Raw genomic sequence first — 21,035 nt, forward strand, 5'->3', positions numbered from 1 at the left:
CTTTCTAGTCCTTCCCAGTTTCTAGGTAACACCTGTGCTCTCTGGCTCCTGGCCCCACATTCCTGCTACCTCCACTCCTCGGCATCTGCCGTCACATCTCTCTCCTACCTCTGAACCTCCTCTCCTGCCTTTATATGAGGACCTTTGTGATTGCATCAGACCCTCTCTTGTATTTCAGAGCTCTCTTCCCATCCCGAGGTCTTCCCATCTCTTCATCATACCTACAAAGTCTCTTTGACCAAGTAAAGCAACACATTCTCAGGACGCATAAGTCAGCAAGGAGAATCTTCTAGAAGACACTGGCTGGGGCAGAGCTAAAGTGTATATAGATGAAAGCTTTTGATAGGTAAGTCTGAATGCAGGCAAATAATGGGTTTATTAAGTAAAATATGAATAAATTATTAGGAATTTGGAATCTTTTTCTTTTTAAAGATAAGGTATCAAACCCACTTTAGAGCCCATACCTCTCAAATACAGGGATTAAATATTGTACCACAGTGCCCGGGTGAGTCTGGATTTATAAGGAATGTAATCTGGCTAGGCTTGGAAGTCATCGATTTTAGGATAGAGAGGATTGAGAATGTCGTTACACAAGTTACTAATAAACACTCATGACCAGAAAGTTGCAGAGGCTGTAGAAAGTGGAGACGTTAATGCCGGTGGAGACATAAACAAGTTCTTGTAAATTTCAAAGTCAACTGCCTAAAAGAGGCCTTGAAAGCCTGGGTGTTGTCCTGGTTCTACCTTGAATGCTGTGTTGGAAAATAAATGGACACCAGAGGGCAGCAACGAGTGCGGTTGCCTGAGAAATTGCATCTTAGCCACACATTCTACAAGGACTGTCATAGAAACTGAGAATTTAAAGATGGACTTTAGGCAACTTCTCTTCAGGAATTCACATCTAATGACAGAGACAAACACTGATACAGTGTAAAAGTACTACAGTGGAAATATGTCAAAATATGGGAATGAGGTGGATTAAGGGAATTTACGTAGAGAAGGACACTTAATTCTTTGTAAGTTTGATAGGACTCACAAGAAAACATTACAGACTAAATCTTTTCAATATCAGAATTTGGTTCTTATAATTTTAGACATTGGAAGTGCAAAGTCAAGGTGCTGACATGGTTGGCCCTTCTGAGGGTCTCTCGTTGGTTTGAAGGTAATAATCATTTTATTGTCTCTTTATGGAGTGCTTGGGCATTTCTGAGGATGCTGAGTCCCTCTATTATGATCTTGTTTAGCTTTAATTACCACTTTAAACATCTAGTCTCCAAACACAGCTTCACTCTGAAATATACTGAACAGTGCGGCTGTACAATTTGATTTTTGAAAGGATGCAATTTTGATCCTTAACACTTCCTTTCTACCTGGTGGTTATATAAATGTGTGTGTGTTTCAATTATCAGGATACTAAGTGGAGGCAAATAGCTCTGATAGTTTCCAACATTTCTTTTAATTTCATAAGATAGAGCTCTGGAATAGCTTTTGTGTCTGGCTACATACATACATTTGGAACATACATACATGTTCTGGTAGGTGCTCCCACTGCAGAACATGCTAGACACTGAAGGGAAAACACTGTGGCAGATTTATGGCTACATAAGAGGATGTATAGTAATCCAGGAAGCTGAGCTGCAATATCTAATCCAATCTTGAAATAAAGTAAAGAAACAAATGTTGAGATCAGGGTAGAACTGAGAGTAGTGAACAGTAGTCAGATGAGGAGGGAAGGGTGGCCACAGGGAAAGAGATTCTAAGTAGAACTACATTTCAGTTCACAACTTTGTTGTAGCCATGAGAAAGTAGAACTGAGTCTCAGACTTTTAGTTTGAGCTATAGTCCTTGAAAGATGCTTGAAGAAATTCTATCTTAGCAGAACCTTATGAGTGATAGTCATGAACCTTTTCTGGAAGAAAGTATTTTCATTTGGAGACTATAAGATAAGAATAACCTTAAGATGGACTAAATCTGAACTTTCAGTTCGAGACTATTAAGTCTTTGGAAAAGAAAGTGAGGACTGGAGGAACATATATGTAGTATGCAGTGAAGACTGAAGAAACATATTTACAGGACACGCAGGCTATAGCTACAGAAGTCATCAGATAGTAAGATCTAGGCAAGAACTTCAAAGAAAGAACACACAAATAGGACTTAACAAAAATAGAGTGTCAGGGTGGTTGTCCAGATTCAAAATACAACTGACTAGAATTTTCCTCATTGTGTGACTATGGCAATAAGATAAGATCCTTAATAAGTGTGTTAAATAAATTGTTTAGAACTCTCTGGGCCTTTGTTAGCTTTTTGGTTATTGTAACCAAATGCCTAAAGGAAACAGTTAAAAGGAAGCAGGCTTTCTTCTGCTTCCTGGATCCNATAATGGCAGATAGAATTATCGACCTAGACCATTTGTTGAAATAAATTACTTAGACTGCGGCACACAGAGTGGGAAGATAGATGATTAAAAAAGAAATTAAGAGAGATGGAGAACAGAGTAATAATTTGAATACACTCGGTAGTCCAGCATCTGTTAATAGAGGGAATGGGGGAGAAAGAAACCCTTAAGAAGCACCGGGCAGAGAAATTTTTAAAGTTGTGATCAAAGTATAGAACTATAGCTTTAAGACGCATTAGTAATCTAAATGAGATCGACAAACCCAAAGGGTGATTGTTGTAAAATTCAAGGGAAATTGATCTTTGTTGAAAAAGAAAGATAATAAACAACATAAAGTCTAGAAAAGATATATAATTACAGACATATAAGAGCTTAATAATTCAACTTCGTGATAGGAACTTTAAAGTAGAAAAATATTGGAAAATTAAAAACTTCAAAGTAACCCAAGAAGCACTGGTGTGACTGGATAGATCCCCATTTATTATGAAATTAAATAACTTTGTAAAAGTTTATGGCTAGGCCATCCTACTACTTACTCTTTCCAACTAATTTCAAATAGAATGGATCATTTTCAACTTGTGAAATTGAATATGAATTTTCAGAGGGTAAAGGGCACATGTTTTACAGCCTTGGAACATATAAGAAGCTTGAAATAACTGGACAGGGAAGAAAATCGAGAGACACTGCATTGTTTCTGAACTGATCTGGGCGGAGAAACACCCACAGTTATCAGCTGACTAGGTCCGGAGCTGTGGGCATGAAGCAAAATCCTGCAGGATGTTTTAATAGAAAGATGACTCTCATCAGTTGCTACAGTAAGGGGGGTATCCTTATGTTATGTCAGAAGATTTAATACAAGCATTTAAAAAACATTCAATAGGCCCTCACCCGGTGACCCTCCTGACAACATTTGTAACAAGGACACTTTTGGAGGACAGGAAATCTGCACTGTTTTGGCCACATGAGAGGCTTTAGCCATCATCAGGTGTGTTTGGTCATGGGCTTTTTTTTTTTTAATCTCTTTCATGATACACCTTAAAGGCCACTGCTAAAGCTGTTCATGATTTCAAGTAAACACAAAGAACCTGCCTAGGAAATTCCTCCCAGTGGTTATCTGAATGGGCAATACTAGAAGCACCTTTCTCCATTCACTTGTTTTCTTATGTTTCTATAGCTCAATTGAGGTGCAATTGACAGGCAGATTTCAATGAGTTAAGTACAGTTTAATACATTTTGGCTCAGGTCACATTTTGGCTGGGGTGGATTGGCATACATAGATACTCTCCAAACAAAATTCACAAAGACAACCAACAGATCTGCCATCTTGCTGCTTATCAGCATTTTCCCTGAAATATGTACAAGTGTAGCCACACATGATTCACTTTCTTTGTGCTTGACTTTTCTTTCTTTGCATAATTATTATCTGGAAAGTCACTCATGTTGTTTGATCAACACTTTATGCCTTTGATAGATAGGTAGTGTTCCACTGCATAGACATGATAATGTGTTTCCTCTTACCTGTGTGTGGGTGATTGTTTTCTGGTTTGGGTTGTTACCAATGAAGCTGGAATGTCTGCAAGTATATGAGTGTTTCAATAAAACTGTCCTTTCATTTCTCTTGAAAAAGTAGCTACTAAAATAATGCCTGAGCTATGGTAGGTTCATGGTAAAGTTTATAAACTGTCTTCAAGACAAGTTTTACAGCTTTGTATTCCCACAAGAAGCTTGAGAGGGTTTCAGGGTTCTTTATTTTCTTCTTCTTCTTCTTCTTCTTCTTCTTCTTCTTCTTCTTCTTCTTCTTCTTCTTCTTCTTCTTCTTCTTCTTCTTCTTCTTCTTCTTCTCTCTCTCTCTCTCTCTCTCTCTCTCTCTCTCTCTCTCTCTCTCTCTCTCTCTCTCTCTCTCTCTCTCTCTCTCTCTCTCTCTTTCGAGCCAGGGTTTCTCTGTGTAACAACCCTGGCTGTGCTGTCCTGGGACTCACTTTTGTGAACCAGGCTGTAATCAAACTCATTGAGTTCTGCCTACCTCTGCCTTTCAAGTACTGAGATTAAAGGCATACACCAACACTCTCACCTGGGTTCTTTTTAAAAAATTATTTTTCTTATGGCCTTTAAAAATGATTTATTTTTACTTTTGTTAAGATGTGTGTTCATGCTTGTGTGTATGTGTGTCCAGGTAATAGTACATGCTATAAGATGGTTTCAGATGTCATAAAATTAAAGTTACAGTCCGTTGTGAGCTGCCTGATGTGGGTGCTGGGAACTAAACTCTGGTCTTCTGGAAGAGCAGTAAGCACTCCTAACTGCTGATCAACCTTTCCAGGCCTCCTTTATTACTTTTTGAACTTTAAATATTCTATTTATTGTATAGCTTTAATCCAGTTGTTATTTTTAATTGCAAGTCTCTAATGAATAATATTGATGAATGTTGTACAATATTATTTTAAGGTGTGTTACTTTTGTTTATACTTTGGAACATTTGTTTAATGATGCAAAGATGTGTTTGATTAAATAAAATTCACCTGTGGTCAGGAGCTGCCTCCGTAGCTAGCTGACCAGAATTGTTGGGAGGAACCATGTGAATTTTTTTTTAAGGAGGAGCAAGGGGAATTTGCTGGCAAAGGATTTAGCATTGCCAGTACCTCTCAGAGTCAGAGATGACTTAGCAAAGTTTTAACTACTTGTCCTGTAATTACCTCTGAAAAGCCAGCAAATGCTCAATACTTAAATAGATACAAAGAATATAAATGGAAACCTATAGGTATGAAAGATCTAAAAAAAAAAATTAAGCAAGCAATAGTATCTTATGGCATACAGTCACCATTTCCTAGGGATATGGTAAAGACATGGACTTCAAGCAATAGGGTTACTCCACATGATTGACTTTATTTAGTGTCAGCAGTACTAGAAGATGGGCCACAGTTACAGTGGAAGGGCTATTGGAGAGGAGACTAAGGATCTAGAACAGCAAGGTAGAGTCAAAGGATTTGAGGCTTCCAAAGATCAAATTCTTGGCGAGGGCCATAATGTTGATCCACAGAGTCAAACTATTTACAATGAACATATCTTGTCCCTATGCCATGAAGCAGCCTTGAATGGTTGGGACAGGATTCAAAAATAAGGAAGAAGAATTGAATCATATACTAAGGTTATACAAGGCCCAAGAGAACCCTTTAGTGTCTCTAAACCAAAGGAATGTTGTTAAAAATTTCGAAGCTTCTGTCTCATATCAAGAGCCATGTAGTGTAGGACAGAAGGAAGATAAAATTTCGGGACTACTATTATCAAAACTCTGCTTTCAAAAAAATTTTACTTCTCCCTTACACATCTTTGTCTTTATGGTACTTTTCGCTGAATATATGTCTATATGAATAACGTTTACGTTTTCCACAACGAAGAATAAATTTTCCTTCAGTAATCTTTAAAGTTCCAGGAAAAAGATGGGGATCTATAACAATGATTTCACCTGGTTGATATGATGCCATTATACTGACAATACCACTTTAAGATGGTTTTGGGGTTACTGATATTCTCCTCTGTATGCTGTGAATACCATTTGTTAATAAAGAATCTTTTTTACCTAGTGGCTCAGCAGAGTAGGTGGGGAAAACTAAACTGAATGCTGGGAGAAAGAAGTCAGAGTCAGAAGGCCATGTAGCCCCAATGAAGACAGATGCCAGAACTTTACCCAGTAAGCAACAACCTCATAGCAATACACAGATGAATAGAAATGGGTTAAATTAATATGTAAAAGTTAGCCAATAAGAAGCTAGAGCTAACAGGCCAAACATTGATTTAATTAATACAATTTCTGTGTGGTTATTTCAGGAGTCTAGGTGGCTGGGAAACAAGCAGCCTCCTACAACAAATTTGTGTACTAACATGGAACTAACTAAATCCATGTAAAACCTGAGGGGGCTTCAAAAGGAATTCTAGATACACAAAAAAAGTTAAGCATTTTCTCTGGTGGGCTCTGTTTGCTAAAGGCACAATTCTTTTAAGAGAACATTTCCTGACTCAACAGTAGCAGCCAAAACTACACAGTTTCAAAACAGCAGCTTCCTGGGCTGTGCTGCCAGCCAGAACTCTGGCTCTTTCAGGAGGCCGAGCATTTAAATGGGATTTGTGAGCAGAGCGCTACAACTTGCTTAATGGAAACATAGAGCCATTGTGTGCATAAAAATGGGATTGTGAGCATGGCTCATGCTAAACAGACCTCTGCCCCACCATGTTGGGCTAGGTGGAGCCAAAAGGCAAAGCAGCATTATAAGCACTTAGCATTTTAAGAAACACTCCTGGACAGAATTACAGATGCACAATAGGACAGATTCAGACATAAAAGAACTCTAAATGAGTCACAGTGCTGGATGAATGTATGTAGACTTGGGAGAGAGAAGAAAAAAGTATAGGGAGTTATAAAAAGAAATAAATGGTTTAAGAAAAAAAAACAAAGTCTTTAAAGACACAGAATACAGGCAGTCATAAAATAAAGGAGTAAAGATAATAAAATAAATATTAAAAAGTAATGGAATAAAAACAAATAAGCCATGTAAAGATGGAATATATACATATAGGCTGGATTATGTATATTATTGTATTTTCTTTAAATTTTTTTTTTACTGTGAAGGAATTAAGTACAGAAAGACATTTCATTGTATGAACTGCTAGGTTAAAACAACATAAAGGTATCTCATCTTCAAAATTTATGTCTAAGGATTCGTTGCTTTGGTAAAGAAGTTCTTTTTTGTTTCCACAGAAGATGAGAACCTGTAAAATCCTTCCAGACTAATGTGGCTTAATGGACCAAGACACCCTGAAAGGTCAACACCCCCAAAAGTACTTTGTCCAACAAAAAGCAGGAAGCAGTTTGGAGAGAACTATGACCAAATTCCCTAAAAAATTGTTTATAAATATTTGTTTACATTTAAAAGGGAATATGCCATAGAGATGGATACTTTGCATTGGTATGGATCTTGGTTTATTGATACAAATTTAAGGTCAATTTTGTTACATGTATATTTCTGCTCTTGATTAAGGTCTTGTGTTTGGCAGTTTGTTTAGAAATGTAATGTATAATTAAGAAATATAGGTTGATAGATAATCATGTATAATAGTCAAACTTGTTATTATGTTAGGTTTTATATATATACACATATACATATTTCAGTTAGATAGATAATATTCAAACCTTTCAAAGACTACATAATATGGCATTTAAAATGTTTTAAGAACTTGGAACTTTTCATGACAATGAGGCACATCTGCTCCTGGCAGCACCAAACTACTTCAAGAGGAATATGGGCATCAAAGAGGTTCCTTATGGAGATTGCTGACCATTTGGGAAAGAAACTGCTCTTGCCTGGACTGCTTGATAAGCTGGACATGCAGGACCCACAGTTGGTTGCCCCAACATTGCAAATGAGACTTTGGGTGATTGCCCAGGAAGCCTGTTGTCTCTGTTATTTCTTGTACCTGTTGGAAGTTGCATGATTGCACTTCTGTTTACTCAAGAAATATTATTTCCCTTCTCAGGTCTTTGATGGGGTTGAAGACTAGATAGTCATAGTTACTTTCCTCTCATGACTTAGCCAAGTCATTTTCAATTTAAGACTTGGACTTCTTAGGATAGGATAATTATTGAAACATTTAACATATGTTTCTTGTTTGATGTTGTTTATGCTGGTTGTAATTCTAATTTTTATGTATGTTTTGCCTCTTCTTTTCCCTGGAAAATACTATATATATATATACCTTATATATATATCAATATATACCTTATTGTATATAGTTTTGTATTAAACTTAGAGCTCTCTTATTTAGACAAAAGGGGGAGGTGCTGTGGGAACTCCTTTAACCAATAGCCTTTAAGATACCAGCCCACATTGGACATGGGCTCATGTACTGTAAATGCAGATGGAAAGTGTACACAAGCCTCTTGGCTGTTGGATTCAATTCTAGTTCCCAGCGCTTATAGAGGACCATGGATTGCTACTCTTTCTGTGAGTTTATCCCCAAATAAATAAACCTTAGTTATACTCTATTTCAGGCTATTGTGGAACTCTTTTGTACACCAACAGAAGCAGGAGAACTTCTTGGGAGATGGAAGGAGGTGAGCTGTCTGCTGTTCAGCTTCTTTGGGGAGCAGGGTACTCAACTTTTGAATCTTGAGTTCTTTAGAGGGATAGAGATTTAAACAAGTTCCTGTTGTAGCTTTGAAGAGTCAGTGTGTGCAAGAGCAGAATTTTTACAGGCTGTGGCTCTGGTGGCCTAACCGCTGCTGGTAGTGGAGGAGTTGCAGTTGCTGACTCGGATAGCCATAACTTAAAAGGCAACAACAATTAAAAAAGAAAATAACAGGTGAACATCTTTCAATGATTTTTTTCCCTCTATTTCTCTCTCTGGGTAGAAAAAGTGTGTTAAAATATTTACCCAATTTTATTATTGGTTTATTTGCTTTATTATTATTGGATTCTTAAAGTCTTAATTTCTGATACAAGTGCCTTATTAATATTCTCCTCTCAGAGTGTGTGGTTCGCTTTATAACAAAACTTTACAATATCTCTTCTCAGACCTCTTTGATGCCTTGTTCTGACCATGTTCATTTGAAGCCCTGAATATCTAGTCAAACAATTGGCCTGAGCCAGCGGGTTCTTATATAGTTACACGTCTGTTCTCTTCCCAAGCGAAGAGAGTGATCGGTGCACTGCTTCAAGGCTACACTTCCCTCGCGTCTTTCTGCAGTGTCCCATAGAGAAACTGCAGTGCTGCCCTTGTCTATTTCTGTATGATGCTTGTGTATTACCATCTGTAAACCAAACATGAGTTGTCTCTTCTTCCATTTCACCATCCACTTGTAGGGGATCCCATATGATGTCACAGGTGCAGACTGGGGAAAGTTGAGAAGGGGTGTAACAGGAGAGTGACTAGAAATATATAGGCAGCTGCTTCACATATTTGGGCCCATTCCTGTATATATGTTCATCTGACGACCAGGTGCTGTTGCCTATGTTGTACACGTCCAGCCTGCTGGGGCAACCCAAGTTTTAGGTAGAACAAGGTTTATTAAGTCACACTATTAATCCAAAGGCTGTTTCTCAGAAGGAAAGTAGTTGTCTGCTTGCGATGTTAACAATTTGCTCTACAGTCCAAAGGTCTACTCTGTAATGTACACTTAAGGGCCATGCAGAGGTTCCAGAGAACACTTCCGTTTGGCTGACTCTTTAACAACCAGTAGAGCTAGTGGATGGTTTGGTCCAAGTGTCTCAGCAGCTTGGGCATCATCCTGGATAGCTGGTGAGCCTTCTCTTCTAAGCATCACTCAAAATTAAAAGCTGCTTGGATGACTCTGTAAAAAGACTGAGGTGACATCTTAGATGAATAACATGGTTCTTTTTTAGCCCAAAGAAGGCCACTATGCATTGTTCCCATGATAATCTAGGGACACGATGACATGTGCCACAATATCAAATCTGTGGAAGACTCTTTAAATTTTGTCATTGTTTTTGTCCTACCACCTGGCACGCAGTTTACACTAGTTACCACTAATAGCCTACCAGGTTTAGTCAACACAATGTCACCAATACCTCTGAAGAGATGGACCTGTGGATATTTGGCAAACATATCTAGTGATCGGAATCCCTGTGGACCTAAGGCATGAGAGGGGATAGAGTCCTGAAATGAAACTGGTGCCGTTGTATCACCACGAGAGAGCAACTGAGTCCTGCTGGGCTTTAGTAACAGCCACAGGGACAAAAGCATTTTCTACCTCAACAGCTACATGCCAGGTGGCAGCGTATATGTCAGTTTGTTCCAGCAATGAAATCACATCTGGAACAGCAGGTGCAATGGAATCACCACCTGTTTAAGATTTTATAATATCCCATCACATTTTCAAAACCCATCTGTTTTCAACTTTTCAACATAGGAGTTAAATGGCAATGTGGTGGACCTCACCAGCCTTCCAACTTTCAAGGCCTTGAAGTGGCACCAATCCCTGAAGTCCCTCCACAGATGCAAACGTGCTTTGGCTTCCTACTTTCCTGACATCATCAGTGCTAGGGATTTCATTTGGCCTTTCCTTCTGTAACAGCCCTCACTCCACTGGTGAGGGAAGCAGTGTGGGATTCTGCCGGAGGCTGAGAGTGTCTACTTTAATAATCCTGCATTCCAGGACTAGGAGGAAAAAAATAACACAGCAAGATACACCAGATCTAAACCTTCAGGTCTATATGTCTCTACTATGGCTGGCAGGACAAATGACAATTGTGATCTCCTGGATGAGTTTCAGGTCAGATCAAGTTACCCATGGTCCTAGGCATGCTGGGGGTACTTCCCTTCCACCAGTGCAGTCACTTGGGCAAAAGTAGCTCAAGGCTGGGAATTGATTGGGGGCAATGACCCTTCTATTTCAGTGATGGAAGTCAGTGGTCATCCTGCTTGACTAAGAACATACCACTTTAATAGATTGCACGTCTATTTCTGTTTAAAGCACAACCCTCAAACAGCAGATTTCCTCAAGAAAGACTGCTCTGCCTGCTGCTTTCACCTTCTGTCTTTCATGGTATCCTCACCTAACTCACCTTTGGTGATTAAGTGCCACCACTTGACTTTCTCCTGTGGGATTCACTATCCCCATTGCCTGTAATGATCCCAATTCCAAGCTGCTCTTCATACTGCAATTTCTTTGGAAAATGTGTATCTCTAGTTAATACTTTATATGGTTAAGCTTGCTCACAGCATGATAATATTTAGTATCACCATGGAAAGGAACTTCTGAATGCAAAGGAAAAGGCTGTCTAAGCACCAGAATTCATTCCCCTTTGCTCCCTGCCCGAGGATGCCCTGTGACCAGCTGCCTCAAACTCCTGGCACCATGGCTCTCTCACCACGGTGGGCTGTGCTGTCAGACTGTGAGCCCTCTCTTCTTTAAGTCACTTTTGTCAGGCATTTGTCCCAACAATGCATGGAGTAGCTAATACATTGCTGTACCAGCTACTTATTTGCTATCTGGTGTTTCATAGTACAGAGTTGAATGTTGCTTGCGTTCCCCACCTTCCAATAATTCTTCAGGAGAGAAAAAGTGATATTTTTGTTTATATTCCTTCCCATTATGCTCTCTTGTTCCTCTTCTTCTCACCTTAGATCTTTTAGTTCTTTTACTTAGTTCCCCTTCTGTTTTTATTATTCTCTCTCTTTCTCTATCTCTGTGTATTCTTCTGCATAGGACTATACTTTTTTCATTGGCTAGGATCTAGACTGGCTGTATTATGTCTTGGCTGTTGTGAATCCTGGAACAATATGGGCACGCAATGGTTTGTGTAGTGAGCTAGCTGACAGTCCTTTGTTGACTACCCAGAAGTGGTGTGGTTGAACAATGCGGTGGTATTATTGTAGGAGCTTCTTGCTGGTTTCCATGGTGGCTGTACCAGTTTACATTCCTCCCAGCCACGTGGAAAGGGTTCCTCCTTCCCTGAATTCACATCACACTCACTGTTCTGTTTTCTTGATGGTAACCACTCTGATGGGATCCAGGAGTAGTTCTAAAATCATTTTGTTGGTTCCTAAGGATGCTGTCTGTACTCTGCAAAGTTAAAAAGTTAATCCAGGCTCTAATTCAACCAAAAAAACCAGTTAGACTCTGAGTTTGGATTTTAGAAATCTCAGCTGTGTTCCCATAGGTGGTAGGATTTCTTTCCAAAATGACATAGACATTTTCTCTTATTTATATCAGCTTGAGCTGGGAATTTCAATACCGGGGCTCAAGGTCATTTTTCCTTTTTCTATTAGTAACAGTTTCATTATACCAGATAGTTGAACTAAAATGTTTAAATATCAAATACAATGGCATCCAGGACCTTGCTTTTATAACCATGTACATGCACCACCTAATAATAGGGTAGCGTCTGATAATGTGTCACTGGGTGCTTTTTTGTTTTGTTTTTGCTCGTTGTTCAAAAACCATACACAGTGCTTTCGCCACCGAGATAGCTGTGTTTTCATTAGGAGATAAAAGCTTATGAGACCCCATCGCAAATGAGGTCAGTCATTTACATGAATGTCATTATGTGGTCTCACTGTATTTGGGTTAGACATATCCAATAGGGATATTTTATACACTTCTTTCCTTGTGTTTATTTATTTATTTTTTGATGAAATGGAGACTTGTTCCATAGCTCAGGCTGTCCTTGAACCTCTCTCTATATATAGGGCTTTACCATCTCAATCAGCCTGCCTCAGTCTCCCTGGTTCTTGGTTTATGGGTGTTTGCCATTTTTTCTAGAATACTTTTAACATAATTTTTTATTGATTCTTTTGGAATTTCACATTATGTATCTCAATCCCACTCATCTTTCAGTCCCCCCATATCTGCCCTTTACCCTTGTAGCATCTCTCAAAGGAAAACTTAAAAACAAAATAAAAATCTAAAAAATTAATAAAAATACAAATAAGAATATCAAACAAACACAAACACAGACAAAAGACAAGAACAAACAGATAGACAAAAAGCAAGCAAACAAACAAACAAGCAAAAAACCATTTTCTTCCTCCATCTTTCCCCCCTTTCTATTGCCTATTCATTACCTTGAGTTTGCCTGAAATATTTAATTCATTTCTATTTCCACAGTATGCCAAAGAGTTATCAGTGCCCTCTTTATTATAATAAAGTTATTACTGTCTGTAAATCTTATCAGTTTAGAATAGTAACTCCAGAAGCCCCAGGAAAAAAATCACAAACTAATTAAGATGCTGTTTCTCCAGTTCCTCTCCGTGTAAGAGTTCTATCAGTCATGTTACTCCAGAAGAAGAAATCAACTATATACATTTAAACCATCTGGAACCACTCCAGCCCCACGCATATTGAGATGCAATATCTACTACTTGTACAAAAATAAAATAAAGTTGAACACAACAGCATTTTTCATCCACAGTTAGGCAGCAAGGGGCAGTATAACCCTAGGATTTGGGAAAGGTATCCCCCAAGGCCTAGGGATGCTTCCCACTGAAAAGAGCTTTGTCCGCAGACCCATCTTCATAATAGAGCTGATGGATCCTGGACAGCAGTCTATCTGGAGATGTATGCCACACACAAGGGAGGCATTTTCTCAGCTGAAGTTCCCAGATGACTATGTATATTGTCACGCTGACAAAAACTTACCAGGACAGAACAGAATAATGTTTATGAAGAGTCAATGTATATGTGTGTAAAATAATAAAATCTAAAATACAGTATTATTAAAATATTCAATTAATGCAAGAAAAGGAAAAAAACATGCACACATTTTAAAATAAATGTTTTTCCGTGTGTTTTTACATTCTGACTTTTTGTTTGGATGTGACAGCAATTCTTTTACAAATGAGCTGGGAGCCTCTGATTTTCAGTTATCTGCCATGATTCTTTATGATGCGCTGACTAAATGCAAATTGGCTATGGAGATAATTATCTAATTACATCCAAGATTTCTTTTGTTCAGAATGGTATACAGTATATATACCACATAGTTCCTCTTATCAAATTTGAACAAAATATAAATAGAGTTTCTTGAAGATAGTTTAAGGTCCCCTCCCCCATATGTCAGTATCTTTTAGATAAAGTGTTTAATTACTTAAATGTATCATAAGTATATATGTGATTACTTAATTTAAACCCATTACCTTGCGAATTGCTTTTTGCTTGTTTTATCTATACTGTTTCCCCTTCCTTTTTAAGTTTTTTTCTTGGTTAAATTTCAATTTTTAAAATTGTATTTATTCATGTGTTTTATGTATGAGTGCTCTATCTGCATGTATGTCTGCAAGCCAGAAGAGGGCATCAGATCCCATTTTAGATGGTTCCGAGTTGCCATGTGGTAGCTAGGAATTGAACTCAGAACCTCTGGAAGAGCAGCCAGTGCTCTTAAGCAAAATTGCCCAAAATTGCAACTTTACTAACACCGTGTTTTTTATTTTGTCATTCCATTTGATACACACACACACACACACACACACACACACAATTTCTTTTAAGATTTATAGCATCTATTTTAACTTAATATGATTTCCTATCAAACAATACAGCACACTTTACATATACTCTAGTAATATTGCAACAGTGTACATTCGTTTCTCTATTTCTGACTAACATACTAACATATTATTGTTATACATTCAAGTCAGCTCATTTTGAAATCACTAGACTCTATTACATCACTTTGCTTTAAAAAGATTTAAGCAATAAAGAAAACATTCCATTTCTGAGCACACTTACTGAGGCTGGTGACACTGCAAGACTCTATGATTTGTCTTATTTTGATATTTTTTTCTGTCTAGAGGACTTAGCATTATTTTTTGTAGAATTCTTTTGCTGGAAGTGTTATCTTCTGCTTTTCCTATGCCTTATGTTGAGTTAGTTCCGTGCCCCCTCAACTGGCTAGAGTCATCTGGGAAGAGGGAGCCACAGTTATAGACTTGCTTCTCTCAGATTAGCCTGTGGGCAGGTCTCTGGGGAATTTTCTTTTTATTTATTTATTTTTTTAATTTATTTATTTCTTTATTAATTAATTAAAGATTTCTGTCTCTTCCCCACCGCCGCCTCCCCTTTCCCTCCCCTTCCCCCAATCAAGACCCCCTCCCTCGTCAGCCCAAAGAGCAATCAGGGTTTTCTGCCCTGTGGGAAGTCCAAGGACCACCCACCTCCATCCAGGTCTAGTAAGGTGAGCATCCAAACTGCCTAGGCTCCCACAAAACCAATAGGTGCAGTAGGATCAAAATTAACCTTTATCAGGCGATGAAAGGAGACAGAGACCCACATTGAAGAACCGGACTGAAATCTCAAGGTCCAAATCAGGAGCACCAGGAGAGAGAGCATGAGCAAGGAACTCAGGACCGCGAGGGGTACACCTACACACTGAGACAATGGGGATGTTCTATCAGGAACTCACCAAGGCCTGCTGGCCTGGGTCTGAAAAAGCCTGGGTTAAAACCGGTCTGGGGAATTTTCTTGATGGATGATGGATGATTGGCAGGTGATCCTGGGTAGTCTATGACAGCTGTCTAAGCAAGTAGGTCAGCAGGACTCCTCCACGGCTCACCTTAAATTCCTGCTACCTTGGCTTCCCTCGGTGATGGGAAGCATTTGGGAGTTGTTAGATGTAGTAAGTCCTTTCCTTCTCAAGAAGCTTCTGGTCATGGTCTTTATTACAGCAACGGAAAACAAATGAGAATATCTTTTATAGTATTTGGCTTTGGGAAAATAGAGTTCTTGGTATGGAATTATGGATGGAAGGAATTTTTGTCTGCTTTTAGATTTTAGTACTTTTAAAAGTGTGTGTTACTGTTTCCTGGCTTTTATTTATTTCTTCTAAGGATCTAGTATTATCTTTACCTTCACTCCTCTATATAAAATATATGGCATAGCTTCACTGATGGACAGATTTCTCTAAGTTTTCTCCAAGTTTCTTTTGCTTGGGGTTTATTGAGTTTCTTGGATTTTGGAGTTTTTGTACTCAGATCAGTGAAATCTCTCTCTCTCTCTCTCTCTCTCTCTCTCTCTCTCTCTCTCTCTCTCTCTCCCTCTCCTGGTCTTTCTCTTTGGGAGTGTATGAATTCACATGCAACTGGCGTGCCTGTGTGCCATTTGGCAGTTACAGGATAGGACAGCATCAGGTATCAGTCCTTCCCTTCCAACTTGAGATGAGGTCTCTTTGTTGGTTTTCTGCTATGTGATATCAGGATATTTGGCCCGTCACCTTCCATGGATTCTCCTATCTCTGCCTCTCCCTTCTTCTCCATAAGAGTGGGATTTAGAGACCCTGTGCTAACTGAGTCTCGCATGTGCTGATGAAGTGGGCACAGGCATGGCAGTGATTGTAGCCTCAGATGCAGAGGGAAATGGAAAGCCCTCCCTTTCTGTCCAAGTGTAGGTGTCAGTGGTGTAAGCAGAACATGTCTGCTGTTTTCTCCTGCCAGACATTCCCTGCCTGATGACTGCTTCTCTAAAGAGAGGACTCCTACCACGATTAGCTCCTTGCTCCAGCTGTGCCCCATAAACCCTGCCTCCTTGTTTATCTTAAGTAATAACCCTGTCTCCTTATTCAGATGTATGCAATAATCCCACCTCCCTGTTAAACTCTATATAGTAAGCACTGAGCTTCTGGATACTGAGGTTTCTCCACCCAAGAGCTCAGACTACCCAACCTCAGCTTTTTTAAAAAATGTATCCATCTGTCTGTCTTTCTTCATTACCTTGCTGCCCTGAATCAGGTCTATATCCCCGGAGCTGCTTCAAGGACTCAGCACAAAATACTATCAAATATTTTATCACAGTGATGAGAAAAGTCAATAATGCATGAGTTAAAATTCATGGTGTTCTCTTAGTAAAAGTGAGAAAGAGATGATATGCATCGAGTGAAGTTAGCATTCTCTGTAATACATATGGGCTGGAAACTAGAAACAAGCTTATTTTTCAGATAAATGAATTGCTTATAATTTCTTTAAAATATTGGAAATAATGAGACAGTTTATCTATGTGACCGTCCAAGAATTTTTTTGTTTCTGTATGTAATATACAAAAACTGTAATCAAAATGTTAATAAACAAAGAAAATACACAGTGTCAGTATAAGCAAACACATGCAAAACTTTGTGAGAAAGAGGTTGTAAAATGGTATTGAAACACATGAATGTTCAATGTTCAAAGAAAGAAATGCTCAATACTAGAAATATATCAATTCTCCCCAAATTGATTTTTAATGCAATTCTAATAAAAATCCGAACAGTATTTTGAGTGTAACATGACACATTGATTTTATAATTTATATATGTTAAAGGGCCCAAATAGCCAAACCACTAAAAGAGAAAAATAAATTGGAAGGCCTTGCCCTACCAGACATGAAGATTTATTATAAAGTTGTAGTGATTAAAACTCTGTGGCATTGGTGCTAGGAGAGACGATTTGTCCAATGGAACAAGACAGAGAGCCAGGAACAAACTGATGAATATACATGACCCAAGAGGCTTTGAGATCAACTGGAAGCGAAGGGGGGCTATTCAATAACAGTTCTGGGACAATTGATTCTCCACACAAAAGAAATGACATCAGATCCCTTCTGCACAAAGAGCACAAAATCAATTCCAGATGGATTAAGGACTTTAACAAGAAAGCAGAACTTTAACATTGCAAGAAGAAAATGTGGGAGAATATATTTTAGACCTTAGGGCAAAGAAATCACTTTTGAAAATGATAAAAATCACTAACTAAAATAGGAATGACAACTTATGACAGAAGAGGTTAGACTTTCTCTTGATTATTAGTTACCATGATGAAAATAAAAAGACAAACTATATGTTAGCAGGTATTATTTAAAATGTGTGTAGTTGAATATATACATATCTATTAATATAAAAAACTATACACTAGTTAGAAAATCATCCAAATAGCTCAACTTAAAAGCTGAAAGAATAAAGTAATGAGCTTTCTATGGGATAGAAAATATAAACATATATAAACAATTAAAATTATCAAGCTTATTAGTAAGTCTGGGAAATATGAATTAAGATCTCAGTTATTCTCTGTTAAGTGGGTAAAAATCAAGGAGTCTGACAATACTTGATATGAAAGAAGTTATGATGTAGTAAGAACTTTTGCATACTCTGGTGGGTATATGAAAAAGTATATTAAGAATAATTTGATGTAACATTCAATATTTATAAAATTTATTTTCTATTATTATGCTTCTAAGCATATATCTTTTTTTAGACAGCTTCTCATGTAGTGCCGTAGACTGTTCCCAAACTTTGTACGTAGTCAAGGCTGACCTTGAACTTCTGGTCCTTCCAAGTGCTGGTATTACACATGTGCCCACCCTTTTTGGTGTATGTGGTGTTGGTGATTGAACTGTAGGCTTTGTGCATCTCAGGTAGGTGTTCTACCAACTCAACTCCAGCCTCAGTCTTCAGAAACTCTTTACTTGTATATAAGAAGATATGTAAGGTTCTTCATGTAAGGCAATACCATAACATTATCTCTCTGTATAAAAAGTAGAAACCCCTATGCAGGCATTGTGCAACTGTACGTACATCGTACATGTCACAACTTGAATAAACCTTGGCATCAAGTCTTTAGAATAATGCTCCTTGAACTTTAGAGCATGGGATTTATTACAATAAAGGTTCTCATCAGTGGATCTGAGCTGCTGCCTTGAATTCTACATTTCTAGCACCACTATGGGTAACATTATGAAGAGCAAAGCCCTACGACTACCTATGGTGCATGCGTGTGTGTGTGTGTGTATGTGTGTGTGTGCATGTGCGTGCACTGCTGGGAATCCAATCCAGGGTCTTGTATATCCTAGCTTTCTAGAATTACATCTCTAGCTTGACAGTAGCTTATTAATGAAATTCAAAAACAAGCTGATCTGCGTAGCATTGTTTATAAATATTGTACATGAGATAAACAGGTAAGAGTGACTGTCATAAAAGTTAGGATATTTGTTATACTTGGGTGACTAGGACTCAAGGGAGGCTATATTAGGTAATTACCAGATATTGGTAATGTTATGGTTTGTAAGTTGTAGGGTGGCTCATGGATTTTACTTTTTTAATGAACTAATTGTAATGCATCGGATTCATAATTGAGAAGAAGACAAAATCAGATGAATAGGAGTTTTCAATCTTTATTATACACCAGAATTTCCCAGAGAATTTTTTCAATGCCACTGCCAACTTCCAGTCTTTAGCTATTCTGATTTAATTGGTCTGGGTTGAAACCTGGTTCTGTTGCTTACTAAAAGGTTACCATGCTGTGCTAATGTTCAGCTGTGCTTGAGAATCATGGTGTCAGAGCACCTGTGATACCCCTCCGAATGCCAAACAGTACATAGTGTGAGCATGCAAAATGCCTTCTTTTTCTTCTCATTAACTAGATGTCTTGAGAAGGGTGTTCTGTTTCAGCTTAAGTAGCATTACTTCAGTAATTGAAATAGAGCCTTTTAAACTGCAACCTCCCTGACCCTAGAATGTGTATCATTGTCATGATTGTCTGGTATCAGGTATTTTGTCCTGCAGAGTTGTCACTTGAAATGCATAAAAATGGGGGCTGAGCTGGCTGAATGAGTATTCACCAGAAGTCTCTTCTATGTCAATTCTCATTTCTCCCATGGGTTCCCACTTACACCTATCCTATTAAGCCACTTGGGCTCAGTATAACCATTTGTTTACATGTCTCTCCTGATATGCCATGAGTCTTTCAATGCTAGGGTACACTTTGATTATTCTTAGGCTCCAGTGCTCAGCTTGGGGCCCCCATAACCATTTTAGTGAAGTTGTAGAAAAATTCCTTTTGGAGACTGATCTACCACATGTTGTGACCCTTGGCTTTCTGGTCAGAATTTAAGAGTAAGGCTTTGGCTCATTGGCCCACAGAGAGACCCTCACTGACTAAGGCCTTCAGACATGTATAGAGTAAGAAATGGGTCCAAATTTATTTCAAACTCGAAAAAAACTGTAAACTTTTACTATTCAAATGGTCAATTTTTGGAGATGTTCTGGTTTCACAGTATAATCAAGCAGAAAGTACAGAGTTCTAGTGTGTACCACAGCATTGTCTACTGTTTATGTACCTCTGGTGTAGGAGGTTCTTCTGTCTATGTGTTGCTTTCATTGGTTGAATAAAGAAACTGCCTTGGCCTTTTGATAGGGCAGCACTTAGGTAGGTGGAGTAGATAGTCTTTATGAATATCTTCAGGGTCCTTCGAGATGAAATGAATAAATCTCTTGAGGAAATCTAGGAAAATACAAACAAATAGTGGAACAAGATGAGGAAAATAACTCAAGACTTGCAAGTGGAAACAGAATCAATAACCCACATTGTGGGAAAACTGGAACTGAAAAATTTAGGAACTTGAATAGGAAACTAACCAACAGAATACAAGAGATATAAGAGAATCTTGGCCATTGAAGACAAGATATGTTGTAATATTTTGTTTGTGTTCTGACAAATAAAACTTGCCTGGAGATCATAGGGCTGAACTAGCCACTAGTTTAATCACTAACCTCTAACCTCTAGTTAGTCACTAGAGGTCTGTACAGACAGACAGTACGTGATAAGGCAGAGCAGAGACAGAATCTCAGCCATTTTGGTCTGATGAGTCCAAGAGATAAGAGGTGACAGTGGCTGTTCCTTTGCTTCTCTTATCTTTCAGCTTTTACCCTGATATTTGACTCAGGGTTTTTATTATTAAGACTAATTAGGATCATGCTTCAAAGATAGAAGAAATGGATAGCTCAGTTAGAGAAAATGTAAAATCTAAAAAAATTCAGGCACAAAATATCAAGGAAATCTGGGACACTATGAGAAGACTAAATCTAAGAATAATAGGAATAAAAAAAGAGAAGTAATTTATATCAAAGGCACAGAAAATATTTTCAACAATATCATAGAAGAAAATTTCCCTAACCTAAAGATGGGGGTGCCTATAAAGATATAAGAAGCATACAGGACACCAAATAGGACCAGAAAAGCAATTCCCCACATCACATAATATTCAAAACACTAAATGTACAGAGCAAAGACAGGTTATCAAAAGCTACAAAAAAATGACTAAATAACATATAAAACAGACCTATTAGAATAACACTTGACTTTTCAATGGCATCTCAAAGTGGGGAGT

Source organism: Alexandromys fortis, unplaced genomic scaffold (assembly GCF_014885135.2).
Source record: "Alexandromys fortis isolate MF-2015 unplaced genomic scaffold, M_Fortis_MF-2015_v1.1 scaffold_108, whole genome shotgun sequence".
Taxonomy (NCBI): Eukaryota; Metazoa; Chordata; class Mammalia; order Rodentia; family Cricetidae; genus Alexandromys; species Alexandromys fortis.